The sequence below is a fragment of the Gorilla gorilla genome, chromosome 3 (genome assembly GCF_029281585.2).
Source record: "Gorilla gorilla gorilla isolate KB3781 chromosome 3, NHGRI_mGorGor1-v2.1_pri, whole genome shotgun sequence".
NCBI classification, from domain to species: Eukaryota; Metazoa; Chordata; class Mammalia; order Primates; family Hominidae; genus Gorilla; species Gorilla gorilla.
This window is the reverse complement of record NC_073227.2, coordinates 204,427,726-204,443,977: the sequence shown is the minus strand read 5'-3', so window position 1 is coordinate 204,443,977 and position 16,252 is coordinate 204,427,726. Positions and strand designations below refer to the sequence as shown.

The 16,252-nt window shown below is 50.7% G+C and overlaps 1 pseudogene; it reads left to right on the top strand.

Annotated features, from left to right (window-relative positions):
• The first annotated feature begins 1,981 nt into the window (after positions 1-1,981).
• Positions 1,982-4,831, top strand: LOC101153105 (rRNA 2'-O-methyltransferase fibrillarin-like; annotated as a pseudogene).
• The last annotated feature ends 11,421 nt before the right edge of the window (positions 4,832-16,252 follow it).

Sequence of the window (16,252 nt, the reverse complement as noted above, 5' to 3'; positions counted from 1 at the left end):
CTTGAACATGGGAAGCGGAGGTTGCAGTGAGCCGAGACGGGGCCATTGCACTCCAGCTTGGGTGACAGAGCAAGACCCTGTCTCAAAAAAAAAGAAAAAAAAAAAAAAAGAAACTTATCATGTTAACCTGCCACATACATGGAGTGAGAGAGAAACAACAATCTTCCAGGCTCCCAGGCCTTTCCGACTTTGGCAAATTCCAGCACAAATAGGGAAGGAAAATGCTGAGGGCTGTCTCTTGAAAATGAAGGGTGGATAAATAATAGTGCTCCTTTATCTGGACCCTCTGATCTCAGGATTTCGAAGACTGCTAGACAAGTACCTAGTGGCAGATAAAATTTTTCTCTATTTTCTAGATAGGTAGTTGGAGGCTCAGTTGATAGGCGGGAACAGAACCAAGAATGCAATGTAGGTCAGACGCTTTAGAGCTGAGAAGCGGTGTCATAGATGCGTGAATGCAGTGGTTTTCAAATTTAAGTGTGCGTCCAAATACATGAGACAGTCTTTCAAAATGCATACTCCTGGGCCCCACCCCAGCAGACTCTGATTCAGGCAATCTGGGCAAGGGCCTTGGATTTTAAAGCTTAATGTACGCTCTCAGGTGCTGTGTTTATCATACTCTGAGAAACTCTGGTCTAGGGAGAGTCGGGAGGCTGCGCCTTCTGTTCCGGGCTTGGCCCCGGAGGGACGAGGCACATCTCTGGGTATTTTATCCAAAGATGGAAATCTATAACAATTCTACTATCAAACTTTATCTTCTAGAGGGAAAGGCATGACAGAATACACACTCAAGGGGCTTAGGCACACACTCAGTGTTTCTTTCTCTTTTTTATTTTATTTGAGACAGGGTCTCACTTTGTCGCCCAGGCTGGAGCACAGTGGCATAATCACGGCGCACTGCAGCCATGATTCTCCCACCTCAGCCTCCCAAGTGACTGGGTCTATGGGTGTGCACCACCATGCCCAGCTAATTTTTTTCTTATTTTTTTTTTTTTAGAGATAGAGTCTTGCTATGTTGCCCAGGCTGGTCTCAAACTCCTGGGCTCAAGCTACCCTTGGCCTCCCCACGTATTGGGATTACAGGTGTGAGACGCTGCACCCAGCAAGGACTCTCTATGAGGCCACATTCACAGGTCTCAGGTGCACAGATCTTTTTGGGGGACACCATTTAACCCATCACACCTCCCCCAACTCCCTGTCACTCTAATCATTAGTAACTGCAGTGTCACTGAGGGTCAGTCTCCACTATAGCATAACCTCACAGGCAGGAACCACATACAAACATAGGTTCTGTAGTGCCCACTGTCTGGAACATATTAGATTCTCAATTTTCTTTTCTTTTCCTTTTTTTGAGACAGAGTTTCTCTCTTGTTGCCTAGGCTAGAGTGCACTGGTGCGATCTCCACTCACTGCAACCTCCGCCTCCCGGGTTCAAGCAATTCTCTTGCCTCGACTTCCCGAGTAGCTGGGATTAAAGGCATGCGCCACCACGCCTGGCTAATTTTTCTGTTATTAGTAGAGACAGGGTTTCTCCATTCTCCATGGTGGTCAGGCTGGTCTCGACCTCCTGACCTCAGGTGATCCGCCAGCCTTGGCCTCCCAAAGTGCTGGGATTACAGGCGTGAGCCACTGTGCCCGGCCAACGTACTCAATTTCATTCAATACATTTTGTTTCATTGATCTACTTGTTGGATAATCCAACAGCACTACTGTTTTATTAAGTATTTATGTAGTTTAATAACATGCATTACTAGCATTAGCAATTATTGGATTTAGTTACTCCTCAAATTGCATAACTGCTTTTACTCCTCAAATTGCATAGCTACTGTGGCATTCTTTAAAAGACACACTGTACTGCATGGTGGCATAAATTGCTCCTCAGTACTCTTGTGTTTAAAAATGTCTTCCACTCTTTCCCACGTGCAAAAGCCCCAGACTTGTGGCATTGTGGATTCTGGAACTGCACAAGTCAGGGCTCACTATGAAGCCAGGTTTTAGTCCCTGTGGGGTGGCTTCAGCAGCTGAGGGGACATTGGTGACCATGGCGGTTGTGGTGGGGTCAAGGAGGCTTTGGTGAAGGCCGAGGTCCAGGTGGAGGTGAAGGAAGAGAGGGAGGAAGTGAAGGAGGAGGAAGAGGTGGTGAGGGAGGAGGAGGAGGTGGTGAGGGAGGAGGAAGAGGTGGTGGGGGAGGAGGAGGAGATGGGGAGGAGGAGGAAGAGGTGGTGGGGGAGAAGGAGGAGATAGGGGAGGAGGAGGAAGAGGTGGTGGGGGAGGAGGAGGAGATAGGGGAGGAGGAGGAGATGGGGAGGAGGAGGAAGAGGTGGTGGGGGAGGAGGAGGAGATAGGGGAGGAGGAGGAAGAGGTGGTGGGGGAGGAGGAGGAGATAGGGGAGGAGGAGGAGATGGGGAGAAGGAGGAAGAGGTGGTGGGGGAGGAGGAGGAGGAGGTGGTAGGAGGAGGACGTGGGGGAGGAGGAGGAAGAGGTGGTGGGGGAGGAGGAGGAGGTGGTGGGGGAGGAGGAAGAGGTGGTGGGGGAGGAGGAAGAGGTGGTGGGGGAGGAGGAAGAGGTGGTTGGGGAGGAGGAGGTGGTGGGGGAGGAGGAGGAGATGGGGAGGAGGAGGAAGAGGTGGTGGGGGAGGAGGAAGAGGTGGTGGGGGAGGAGGAGGTGGTGGGGGAGGAGGAGGAGATGGGGAGGAGGAGGAAGAGGTGGTGGGGGAGGAGGAAGAGGTGGTGGGGGAGGAGGAAGAGGTGGTGGGGGAGGAGGAAGAGGTGGTGGGGGAGGAGGAAGAGGTGGTGGGGGAGGAGGAAGAGGTGGTGGGGGAGGAGGAAGAGGTGGTGGGGGAGGAGGAGGTGGTGGGGGAGGAGGAGGAGATGGGGAGGAGGAGGAAGAGGTGGTGGGGGAGGAGGAAGAGGTGGTGGGGGAGGAGGAGGAAGAGGTGGTGGGGGAGGAGGAAGAGGTGGTGGGGGAGGAGGAAGAGGTGGTGGGGGAGGAGGAAGAGGTGGTGGGGGAGGAGGAGGTGGTGGGGGAGGAGGAGGAGATGGGGAGGAGGAGGAAGAGGTGGTGGGGGAGGAGGAAGAGGTGGTGGGGGAGGAGGAGGAAGAGGTGGTGGGGGAGGAGGAAGAGGTGGTGGGGGAGGAGGAGGTGGTGGGGGAGGAGGAGGAGATGGGGAGGAGGAGGAAGAGGTGGTGGGGGAGGAGGAAGAGGTGGTGGGGGAGGAGGAAGAGGTGGTGGGGGAGGAGGAAGAGGTGGTGGGGGAGGAGGAAGAGGTGGTGGGGGAGGAGGAGGAAGAGGTGGTGGGGGAGGAGGAAGAGGTGGTGGGGGAGGAGGAAGAGGTGGTGGGGGAGGAGGAAGAGGTGGTGGGGGAGGAGGAAGAGGTGGTGGGGGAGGAGGAGGTGGTGGGGGAGGAGGAGGAGATGGGGAGGAGGAGGAAGAGGTGGTGGGGGAGGAGGAAGAGGTGGTGGGGGAGGAGGAGGAAGAGGTGGTGGGGGAGGAGGAAGAGGTGGTGGGGGAGGAGGAAGAGGTGGTGGGGGAGGAGGAAGAGGTGGTGGGGGAGGAGGAAGAGGTGGTGGGGGAGGAGGAGGTGGTGGGGGAGGAGGAGGAGATGGGGAGGAGGAGGAAGAGGTGGTGGGGGAGGAGGAAGAGGTGGTGGGGGAGGAGGAGGAAGAGGTGGTGGGGGAGGAGGAAGAGGTGGTGGGGGAGGAGGAAGAGGTGGTGGGGGAGGAGGAGGTGGTGGGGGAGGAGGAGGAGATGGGGAGGAGGAGGAAGAGGTGGTGGGGGAGGAGGAAGAGGTGGTGGGGGAGGAGGAGGAAGAGGTGGTGGGGGAGGAGGAGGTGGTGGGGGAGGAGGAGGAGATGGGGAGGAGGAGGAAGAGGTGGTGGGGGAGGAGGAAGAGGTGGTGGGGGAGGAGGAGGAAGAGGTGGTGGGGGAGGAGGAAGAGGTGGTGGGGGAGGAGGAAGAGGTGGTGGGGGAGGAGGAGGAGGTGGTGGGGGAGGAGGAGGAGATAGGGGAGGAGGAGGAAGAGGTGGTGGGGGAGGAGGAGGAGGAGGTGGTAGGAGGAGGACGTGGGGGAGGAGGAGGAAGAGGTGGTGGGGGAGGAGGAAGAGGTGATGGAGGATTCCTTTCTGGTGGCCCCCGGGGTGGTGGTGGGGTAGAGAAGGAGGAAAGCAGTCTGGGAAGAATGTGACAGTGGATCTGTATGGGCTGAGGTGTCTTCATTATGGAGGAAAGGATCATGCACTAGTCACTGAGAATCTGGTCCCTGGAGAATCGGTTTATGGAGAGGAGAGAGTCCCCACTTCGCCAGGAGACGACAGCATGGAGTCCCAAGCGTGGAACCCCTCCCACATCAAGCCAGGGCCCAGGTGCTCTCCCTCGGGGCTGCCTCAGGCACCACCATCTCCCATGTCTCTGACATTGTAGGCCCAGGTGGTCTAGTCTAGGCCATGGAGTCCTCCCACCGCTCTGGCCGTGCCTCGCTAACTTGACCAAGAAGAGGACCAACATCCTTCCTGTGAGGGAGGGTGCTCAGCACCAGCACAAGTACCATGTGCTCATGGCCGTGGTGATGTGACTTGCTGACGTGGCCCTGCCGGGCCAAACCCGGACTGTGGCCCTGAATGCCCACCCCTTCCTGCCGATTGGAGGACACGGATTTCCACTGAGGCCAATTGCAGGGAGTCCACAGCCCAGCAGAGGCCGTGTTTGTGTGCGATGTGAAAAGGATGGAACAAGAGAACACGAAGCCCCGGAGCAGCTGGCCTGAGAGCCACACCAGAGAGACCAGCTTGTGGTCCTGGGAGTGGACAGGCCACCCGCCAAGGTGAGGAGCTGAAGTTCAGCACATTCCGGATTGCGATGAAGTGTGTTGATAGTGTGGCAAGGGGGCTTTCTTTTTCTTTTCTTATTTATTTTTAGGGGTGAGGGTGGGAGGGGCTGGATTGAGGGACTCACAAGGCGGGTTTTCTATTGAAAAACTCATCTGTCATGAAAACATCTTCCAGGCCAGGCATGGTGGCTCATGCCTGGAATCCCGGCACTTTGGGAGGCTGAGGAAGGAGGATCACTTAAGGCCAGGAGTTCAGGGCCTCAATTGTTTATAAATTACCCAATACAAGCTATTTTGTTACAGCAGCAGGAACAGACCAAGACAGGACCCATTTGCATTATTTTTCGCTCTTGTCCAAGATATGTTTTCTAGTTATTTATTTATTTATTTATTTATTCAGATGCAGTCTGGCTCTGTCACCCAGGCTGGAGTGCAGTGGTGAGATTTCAGTTCACTGCAACCTCCACCTCCCGAGTTCAATTGATTCTCCTGCCTCAGCCTCCCGAGTAACTGGGATTACAGGCATACACCACTATGCCTGGCTACTTTTTTTGTGTTTTTGGTACAGACACGGCTTCGCCATGTTGGCCAGGCTGGTCTCGAACTCCTGAGCTGAGGTGATCCACCCTCCTCAGCCTCCCAAAGTGCTGGGATTACAGGCATGAGCCACCTCACCTGGCCTAGTATTTTATTTAGAATGTGTGCCTCTATCATAAATAATATTGGTTTCATGTTTGTGTGCCTGCAGCAAGGTATTTGCCAGATGTGTTGGTGCCAGAGTTGTTTTGACATCAAGAAATGAACCGAGGCCAGGCGCGTTGGCTCACGCCTGTAATCCCAGCACTTTGGGAGGCCGAGGCGGGCGGATCACGAGGTCAGGGGATCGAGACCACGGTGAAACCCCGTCTCTACTAAAAATACAAAAAATATTAGCCGGGCGTGGTGGCGGGCGCCTGTGGTCCCAGCTACTCGGGAGGCTGAGGCAGGAGAATGGCGTGAACCCGGGAGGCGGAGCTTGCAGTGAGCCGAGATCGTGCCACTGCACTCCAGCCTGGGGGACAAAGCGAGACTCCGTCTCAAAAAAATGAAAATAAAAAAAATGAACTAGAAAAGCCTTCTTTCTTTTTCTGTGTGCTGGTGTGGTTGTAAAGCATGGACTATTAGTAATAACCACTTGAGCTGGCCTCACCGAGTGTGTGCAGACAGCCCATAAAAAGAATAATTGGAAATACTGCTTAGGGGTGGTATTTTGCACTGGTGGACAGACCATTTTGTTCCCAGATGTTTGCGGAGCGAAACAGATTGTGTCTCTGCCTTCCCATCTGGCGTAGAGGGTCAGCGCCGCTGGCCTCAGAGCTGGCTTGCCGGGATTTTGCAGGATCCCCCAGCGTGCATCCATGCCATCTCCCCTGAGCTGTCTCCTTCAGCAGCACAGCCTGGAAGGAAGAGGAGAGTGCAGGGCGGATAGAGATGGGCCTCAATTCAATTCCTCTGAATTGCTTCATTTGCCAGGACTGAAGGAAGTGAGCAAGGCCGTGATTCAAAGGCAGCAGCATCTGTGTGTTTGAAGGCCTAGGTTGTATTGTGGAAGTGTAGAGTTTCACTGTTGGCTTTAAAAATAATGTTTACAGAGGCTCTTAAAAAAAAAAGAAGAAGAAGAAGGTTATAAGAGGCAAGGAGATTAGACTCTGAATCTAGTTTTCTTTATCTTTGTAGAAGAGAAGTTTTTATTTGAAAGGTTTTATCACCAACAGGTTGACAGGCTACTGCAGTCACCAGCTCCATTTAGAACGGGACTGGAAAGTAATAAAAACCTCTTCCTATTTTATAGTTGCACCTGTGCCTGCCAGATGGACTAGACATCGTGAACTGTGGGGTGACTGAAATCAATGGAGAAAGGAATCAGAACCCCAGGTGACTTGTTACAGCCCCTCTCTTTTCAGCTAGAGCCTGACAATCATTCATACTTTAACATATAACACGACAAATGTATATAAGAGAAAGCGAGGAAGTGTCATTTCGTGCAATAAACACTGAACACTGTTCATTTCAATATATGGACATTTTAAACTAAATTACAGAAAGTTTTTTCCTCCTAAATTTCACCTCAGGGATTATGAATTAAATGTCATTCTGACATAGTTTTAAATGACCAGATGAAGATTATCATCAGATTGTCATGTGGCTGGAACAATACTGACATAGAAATAGTTGCTTTTTGACAGGTGGTCCGACAGTTTCCTGATTAGACCTACAAATTAGATGTCAGCAAGCCGCCCATACACGCCCTCCCTGGCCCTCAACGAAGAATGCCCTGCTTCTCTGAGATTCCAACTTCTTGAAGCTTAGAGACTTTAATAGTGAGTAACCAAGGGCCTCTGACAAAGACTCTTCTATTGCCTTTCCAACATTATAGCGCCCATGTGATATAGATCCATCTTTAGTTGCAAATGAGACTATAAGGTGAAGTGAATATTCTTAATTTTTTAATACAGTACCAATGAAGGAACAGAGTAACAAAGTCTTGTGAATTAAAAAAAGAAAAAAATCCAGCTAGGTGCAGTGGCTCACGCCTCTAATCCCAGCACTTCAGAAGGCCAAGGTGGGCGAATCACCTGAGGTCAGGAGTTCGAGACCAGCCTGGCCAACATGGTGAAACCTCGTCTCTACTAAAAATACAAAAATTAGCAAGGTGTGGTGGTGCACGCACCTGTAATCCCAGCTACTCAGGAGGCTGAGGCAGGAGAATCGCTTGAACCCGGGAGGCAGAGGTTGCATTGAGCCGAGATCGTGCCATTGCAGTGCAGCCTGGGCAACAAGAACAAAATTCCATCTAAAAATAAATAAATTGTTTTAAAAAAATCCCTCTCTCAGTCAATCTACAACACATAAGTGAGTAATGCATTGTCTAGGCAAACTGCACCCTGGAAAAGTTCTGTTTTGGCTGAAGGACAGCTAGCAACCAGCCATGAGAAGGCGTGCACACACGGACAGCAGCTGCCTCGCAAAGACTGATGAACAGGGCAATGAAGATTTGCATGGGTTCGCGAATTCCAGAAGTATTCATGGAAAACTCCTCTGTGTCGGGCACTCTTCTAGGTGCTGGGGATACAGCACAGAACAGAACAGACACAAATGCCTGCTCTCCCGGAGGCTTTGTTCACTGAGGGCTACAGACAATAAATCAGTAAGAATGTGGGGTGTTAGACAGTGGTCTGTGCTCATCAGGGAAACTAAGGAGGGAAGGGACGGGGGCTTTAGGGGGTAGAGGTGGCAGTTTTAGCTGAGGTGTCCAGGAAAGGCCTCAAGAGAAGGCAACATTTGAATAAAGACCTGCAGGAGATGGTGGGGCAACCGTGAGGATATCTCTCAGGGACAAAGACCACCAAGGTTGGGGCATGTCTGGGGTGTTGGAGGAAGTGGGGCAAGAGAACCAAGAGGAGGAGGAAGAAGGGTCAGAGATGCAGCGAGGGTCCAGGTACCGTGGGTCTGCGAGTCTTGTATGGCCTTGGATTGAATTTCAGTAACAGAGGAAGCTCTATTGGAGGGTTTGGAGCTAAGGAATTCCGCGATCTAATCATATTTGAATGGAGTTGCTTGGCTGGAGTTGAGAAGAGACCACAGCAGGCAAAGGTGGAAGCAGGTGACGAGCCAGGAGGATCATGGGAGCCGGGGAGAGAGTTAGCCGAGGGTGGATTCTGGACACGTTTTGAAGGCGGAACTGACAGAATTTGCTGAAGACTGGAAGTGGGAGTGAGAGAAAAAAGAGAAGTTGAAGATGACTATATAAAATATATCTCTTAAGATATTTTATCATATATATAGATTTTGTCTGAGCAACATGAAGAATAAAGTTATCATTTGCAAAGAAGCCCAGAGGAGCAGGGGTTTTTTGGGAGGGATCGCGGGAGGAGTTGATAGAAATGGCTGTCAGGCCAGGTGTGGTGGCTCACGCCTCTAATCCCAACACTTTGGGAGGCCAAGGCAGGAGGATCACTTGAGGCCAGGAGTTGGAGACTAGACTGGGCAACATACCAAGATATTTAGCTACAGAAACATTTTTATTAAATTTATACATATATATAACTTTATATATATGTGTGTGTATATATATATATATATATCTTTTTTTTTGAGACAGAGCTCTGTCACCCAGCTTGGAGTGCAGTGGCACAATCTCAGCTCACTGCAGCCTCTGCCTCCCGGGTTCAAGCGATTCTCCTGCTTCAGCTTCCTGAGTAGCTGGGATTACAGACACGTGCCACCATGCCCAGCTAATTTTTGTATTTTTAGTAGAGACAGGGTTTCACCATATTGGTCAGGCTGGTTTCGAACTCCTGACCTCAGGTGATCCGCCCGCCTCAGCCTCCCAAAGTACTGGGATTACAGGTGTGAGCCATCGCGCCCAGCCTCAATTTATATATTTTTTAATAGAGACAGGGTTTTGCCATATTGCCCAGGCTGGTCAAAACTCCTGGGCTCAAGTGACCCTCCTGCCTCAACCTCCCAAAGTGCTGGGAATACAGGCATGAGCTGTACCTGGCCTAAATTTTTTAATGTACAAAAATTAAAATAAACTTAGAAATGAATATCAGGAGTTTGGGCACTTTAGATTTCAGATGAGTGTTAGACAACTGAGTGGAAAGTCGGCAGCTGGGAGTCTGCAGCTGGAGTTCAGGCGGAGGCCTGGGATGGAGGTGTAACTTCCAGTCGTCAGCGTGGAGATGGTATTCAAAGCGATCAGACCAATGACATCAATGAGGGAATCAAGGAATCTGTAGCCCTTGCTTAGGGAACGATAAAGGGAGGGGCAGAAGAGTGAAGGAGACCAAGAAAGGGGCTGCCGGGAGAGTCAGGCGGCGGCAGGCGAGTGTGGTGTCCTGGGGCCGAGCTTCTTCCAGGAGGAGAGGGAGACAGCTGGTCGGATGCCTGCGCAAAGTCAGGGAGAACCAGGCCTGAAAATTGGCCATCAGACTCAACAACACGGAGGACCTTGGTGACCCCAAGTAGACCAGATGAACGGATGCATAAACCCAAATAGAGGGCAGAGGAAAGGCTCCTGTGCCCCGGGCTGTTGTCCTGGATGTGTCCGTCACAGCCCCTGCCGCGCTCAGCCTGCTCCTGAAACACAGCTGCACCTGCGCAGACCCAGGCTGCTGCTGGCACCTGGTGTCTTATTCTGGGCCACATGGTAGGCTTGTCATCGGCCCTGCAGGGGCCTGACCTGGAGAGCTCTGCCATGTCCACCAGGTCACCTCTCTGAAATACGCAGAGACAGGCTGGCAGCAGTGGAACCTGACTTTGCTGAGAGGCTGCGCAGGAAAGGCGATGAGGCAGGAGGGCTACGAGGGATCACTGCAGGATGAGGCTTCCCTTGGGCAGGAGACATAGACAATGACAAGCAGATGACAGTACAGCGGCTGCCTGGGGGCAGGAGAAGTGAGAAGCACCACAAGAAAAAGAGATAGAGACAGTGGCGGAGTCAGGTGAACGGTGGGGCACTAGAGTCATTAGTTTCCAGAACCACCCACCAGCCCCAGACCCTCCAGGCTCCTCCAGATCCTTGCTCACCCATCACCGTGTGTCTGCACATGAAAGCCCCAGGACTTGAGCTAAACTCGAGGGCAAGAAAAACACCCCAACGCCACAGCGGCCACTATTTTACTAATGCAGAGCATGAGCTGGGCACGATGCGGTCACAGGGTCTTGAATTAAAGCAAAAGGACATAAACAAAACAGTGAATATCACAGGAAGACCTGGGATCACGGAGAAGGTGTCAGGATTGATTTACAGTGTGATAACTAAACGCGGGTCTTCCTGGTTGCCTAACAGGAAAGGCGTCAGTGTCTTACTGACTTCTTCCTTCCTGGCTTGACTGATCATGGGATGAAGTGAGGAGGATGACGGGAAGGCCAACTGTTCATAGTGACGCTATGGAATGATGTTTTGCTCTTTTAGAGAGACCAGGTAGATGTCACCCTCAAACTGTGAGCACCGAGTGAGCCGGGGCCTTGGATTCCTGAGGTTTAGTGACCAGGTAGCAGGCAATTTTTTTTTTTTTTTTTTTTTAGGTGGCTTTTCGCTCTTGTCGCCCAGGCTGGTATACAATGCCACGATCTCGGCTCACCACAACCTCTGCTTCCCGGGTTCAAGGGATTCTCCTGCCTCCGCCTCCCAAGTAGCCGGCACCTGCCACCATGCCCAACTAATTTTGTATTTTTAGTAAAGACAGGATTTCTCCATGTTGGCCAGGCTGGTCTTGAACTCCCGACCTCAGGTGATCCGCCCACCTCGGCCTCCCAAAGTGCTGGGATTACAAGCATGAGCCACCGTGCCCAGCCTACAGGCATTTTTTAAAGATATTCTGGTGTTACTAGATCTTTGACTGGGGTTGTTATTTTTGTTGAGGTCAGTGGTAAAATGTGGTTTTTTTCACACTTCCTGTACAAAATTCAGAATTTGTTATCGTTCTGAGCACTGGGGTCAGCTATCAGGAAGATTCTACAAGGGATCAGGAAACTTCCCAAACGAAAGCATCTTAGTTTTCTAGGATCTCTGTTTTAGGGCACTAAAGGAAGAAGTTTCTAGATCCATTCCTGAACCATGGATATTAAAAAAATATTAACTGTAGCCCCTAGATTTTTGTTTTGTGCTATGTGTGCTGAGTTCAGTACTTACTATAATGATGTTTATCTTTATTTTATTTTAATTTTTTTTGAGAGTCTCACTCTGTTGCCCAGGCTGGAGTACAGCGGCACAATCTCGGCTCACTGCAACCTCTACCTCCCAGGTTCAAGTGGTTCTCCTGCCTCAGCCTCCCAGGTAGCTGGGATTAGAGGCACATGCCACCACACCCGTATTTTTAGTAGAGACTGGGTTTTACCATGTTAGCCAGGCTGGTCTTGAACTCCTGGCCTCAGGTGATCCACCCGCTTCGGCCTCCCAAAGTGCTGGGATTACAGGGGTGAGCCACTGCACCTGGCCTTACGATGATGTCTATTGAACACCTGCTTTGTACCAGGTTGTATAACAATAATGGGAATGCCACATGAGTCAATGATAACGCTATTCCAGTCATGGAGTGTGGCCTAGAAACTCAGTGCCTCACAGTACAATTCGAGGCACTCACATGCTCCGCAATAAAACCACCCAGGAATTACTCTGGCTTACAGCCTATTAACTTTTACCATTGCCTTAATACAAAGAGAATTTTATTACCAATTTACCCAGAGGGTTAAATTAATATTTACAAGAGTCACGGAGGCTGGGAAGTATTGTGAAATTTCTAGATGTGCCTTGTCAATGCTGGATTTTTCTTTGTCATCTTGTGGTCTCTCAGTGGTGTTAAATTAACCTAAACTTGGCCCGAGGATGCCTCTGCACTCGAGCCCTGACATAACAAACTGCCGCCTGGCTTAGTTCAGAAACTAACTGAAAACCTAACGTAGGAGCATACTTCTGTAACAAACAGCTGAGCCTCCACTCATTACAGCAGCTGAGCTTCAGTCAACCATGGGTGGTCAACTGAGTCAACTTAGGCAAACGCCCAGCTGCAACCATTCAGCGCTAGGCTGCCCTTCCATTTTCTATCCTCTGCTACTGCCTGACTACCGTGCTGTCTGGCCACGGTGCTTTGAACCTATTCCAGTACAGGGGCTGCCTGATTCTGGAATCACAAATAAACAATCAATTAAGGTTTTCTTTCTTTTTTTTTTTTTGGAGACAGAGTCTCGTTCTGTTGCCCAGGGTGGAGTGCAGTGACACAATCTCGGCTCACTGCAACCTCTGCTTCCCAGGTTCAAGCGATTCTCCTGCCTCAGCCTCTTGAGTAGCTGGATTACAGATGCACGCCACCACACCCGGCTATTTTTTTGTATTTTTAATACAGATGGTTTCACCACGTTGGCTAAGCTGGTCATGAACTCCTGACCTCAAGTGATCTGCCCGCCTCGGCCTCCCAAAGTGCTGGGATTGCAGGCATGGGCCACCATGCCCGACCACAATTAAGATCTTTAAACTAAATTTGTTGTCGTTTTTTGACCATTGTGACAAAAAATACTTATTACATTTCCCTTATTTAAATAGAATCAGTGGGAACCCCTCCTGGGGCCACTGTCTCCCCAAAGCCTCTGCAGGCAGCTGGTCTGCTTAGCTGGGTGTCTTCCTCTTGGGCTGGGAAAGCTCTTCAGAGGTGACTGAGTGGGGCCAATTCTGTTTTGCCCACACTCTGTGGCCAAGCTGGGAATCAGTTCCTTTAGGAGAGGCAGAGAATGGGGTGGAGACCTGGGCTTCGGAGCCCCCTCTGGCACTGCAGAGATAGGGTCCAGGGATGAAGGCGCAGGGTCTTGTTCTTTGTCTTCTCAGCTGTGTGAACTTGGGCATAAGCTGAACACGTTACTGAGCCTCAGTTTCCTCATCTGTAAAAATGAAAAGGCCAAGTCAGAGGGTTGTACAAGCACTGATGAGACGATGCAGCTCATGCCACACGTTCATGAAACGCCAGCTTTTTCTCCGTGAGGCTCAGCCCTTTCTCCCCTGCGGGAGTGATCAGTGAGGAGGGGCCAGGGCTGCCTCAAGTAGGAGGTCCAGGAAGCCAGTGGGGTGGTATGGAAGAGGAGGAAGGTGGGATAGAGACAGGTCGAAAGGCCCCAAGGGATAGTTCCACAGCCCCCACTCTCAGCAAGTGGCAGGAGGCTGAGAGTAGATGACAGAGATGGCTGGCCCGGTCGCTCCCCATGGAAGAATGCAAGCTTGAGGCCAGAAAGAGGCGTGGGCTCTGAGCTTCTGTCACGCCTGGGTATCAGACTAGCATGAAGCTATTTTGTGACATAGGGAATTTCAGGCATTGGCATTTCCCTGCTCACGTTATTATCTGAAATATAATTACCTCGTCTGACAAGTGTTTTTCAGAATGGGTCCACTGAATATCCTGTGACCTCTTTTGATCCCAGGGAGGTAGGCAGGAAGGTGGGATCCCCTGCCTCCACCCCATCTCCCATCAGAGGAGAAAAACCCAAGATAGTGAACGTCAAGGTCCCAGTGCAGAGGCCGAGCACAGAGCCACCGCGGGCTGAAGGACAGCCCAGACCTCCTGACCCGATGCAATTCTCTCCCCTGGAGTACAGTTCTCTCTCTTGTGGTTGAAAGATCAAATCTGCAGTGAGGGCTCACCAAGGGCAGCTCACTTACACAGCACAGTTTGTTTGAACTGATTTATCTCTGTAGATATTGAAAACACACACACACACACACACAGCAGAAACTCACATAGCAAAGGCTTAGGCAGGTCCCCTGAGTGAGCTCTGAGCAAGCTGCTCTCTGCTATCCAGAGCCTACATCCAGACCAGTAGGGCACCAAGGGGCAGGTAGGTCCATACAACAAAAGGAACAGCTGAGTAGGCCGCAGCACAGCAATAACACAGCACTAATGACAATAGTTTATGTGTCCCCAATCCAGCCTCTTACATCGATGACAATTCCCAGTTACTGAGGATTTGCCTTGTACGTGTGCTATGGTTTTACAGGGTGATTCATTGAGGAATTAATCTGTGTTTTCCACGTTGCCGTTCTTGCTGTTGTCTTTGTTTCTCCTTTGCCATCCCAAGTATTGGGCTCTCCAGCCTCATGTTGGGGATTGTGTGAAATCTCTCCTTCAGGGCACAAGACAGAGCCCTTGGAGGGCAAGAGGTGGAGGGTGCAGAGTGCCAGAGGCTTGGAGACAGCTCCCAAGGCTGGCAGCGGAATAGATGTGCGTGTGTGTGTGTGTCTGTGTGTGTGCGTGTGTGTGTGTGCGCGCGCGTGTGTGTGTGTGTGTGTGTGTGTGTATTCTGCTGGTAATAAAGACAAGCCCTGCCCCATCAGCCCACACTCAGCCCCCTCAGGAAGGAGGAAGTAACCCAGAGGGCTTGGTTGGGAGGGGGCCCTGGGAGGCCTGGCCCTGCCCTCCATGGCTGTCAGTCTTAGGGACTGGGCTGGGCGGGGGTTTGGCATCACCCTGATGGACTAGAGCTAAAGGCCCAGCACTGGCTTTCTGGACACGACAGGGTTACCAACGACTCTCATGTGATCCTAGAGACAAGAAGGACACCTCAAATTCAACGGATTGAATTTCTCACCATAGAGGCAAGCTGATTTAATATGATTTGGGGACATTCTGAATGTGGCACTTTTTTTAATACTCCAAGTCTATGAGTAAAATTGATCACCATTAAATGTATATCACCTCAATAAAAACTCACAACAGTCTTATGAAGTGGGTGTCATTGACATCCCCATTAAGCAGAGGAGGTGGAGCCTCAGAGGGTTAAGTAACTTGATCACTCACAGTAGAACTTTCAATGCAACCCCCCTGCTTGGGAAGGCCACCTTCCCTGCATCATCGTCTTTGGCTAATAATTGGTTCAGAGTTTTCATTCTTGAATTTGGTGAAACCTTTATTCTGACATGGTTTCTCCTGAATTCCTTTATGAGAAATTGAATTCATGGTCTAGCACCCACTGTATCGCCTCACTTGGTCACAGTACCCGGATGCATGGCTGTCTGGGGGAGTGGGGGACGGTGGGCACCGAGGCCTGAAGAAGACCAGGGCCCATGGTGCCCACCGGCTCCCCGCCCCAAACACCCTCCTCACCTGGGCCCCTTTGGTCCTGTGCTGAGCTTCCTGGCATCTCCCTCCCAAAGGCAGAAGCTGTTTCCCTCCCTGACAGGAGGGCACAGAAGGGCACTAAAGGTGTCACTTGTCACGTACCCCCAAGTCTCTTCCTCTCAGCTGTGCAGGGAAGGGCAGATCACGCTCAGTGTTATTTAAAAACTCAAAAAAAAAAAAAAAGAAAAGAAACGGAGAGAAAAAAATGAAAGAAAGAAAAAGAAAGGAAGGAAAGGGAAGGAAGGAAGAAGGCAGGAAGGAAAGAAAGAAAAAGAGAAAGAGAGAGAGGAAGGAAGGGAAAGAAGGAAGAAGAGAAAGAAGAAAAGAAAGAAAAAAAGGAGAGAAAGAAAGAAGAAAGAAGGAGAAAGAGGAAAGGAAGGAAGAAAGGAAAGAATGAAAGAAAAGAAAGAGAAAGGAAGGAAGGAAAGAAGGAAGAGGAGAAAGAAGGAAGAAAGAAAAAAGAGAGAAAGCAAGAAGAAAGAAAAAGAGAAAGCAAGAGGAAAAGAAAGGAAGAAAGAAAAGAAAGAAAGGAAAGAGAAAAAGAAAAGAAAAGAAAGAGAAAGAGATCCATAAGAGAGTTCTTTGTAACTGTTTGGTAGCCTGAACAGAAAAACCTTTGATAAATTCCCTGAGAGAGCTTCAATCTTTCTCCTCTTTCTCTTGGAGGGATGGCAGCAGGTCAGCCCTGAAACAAGATGATCCGCATCAATAAAGCCCTGGACCTGGAGGAAGGAAGTGAGGTCTGGTTTCCCCGGTGGCTATAAAAAGTCGGGGCTTTGTT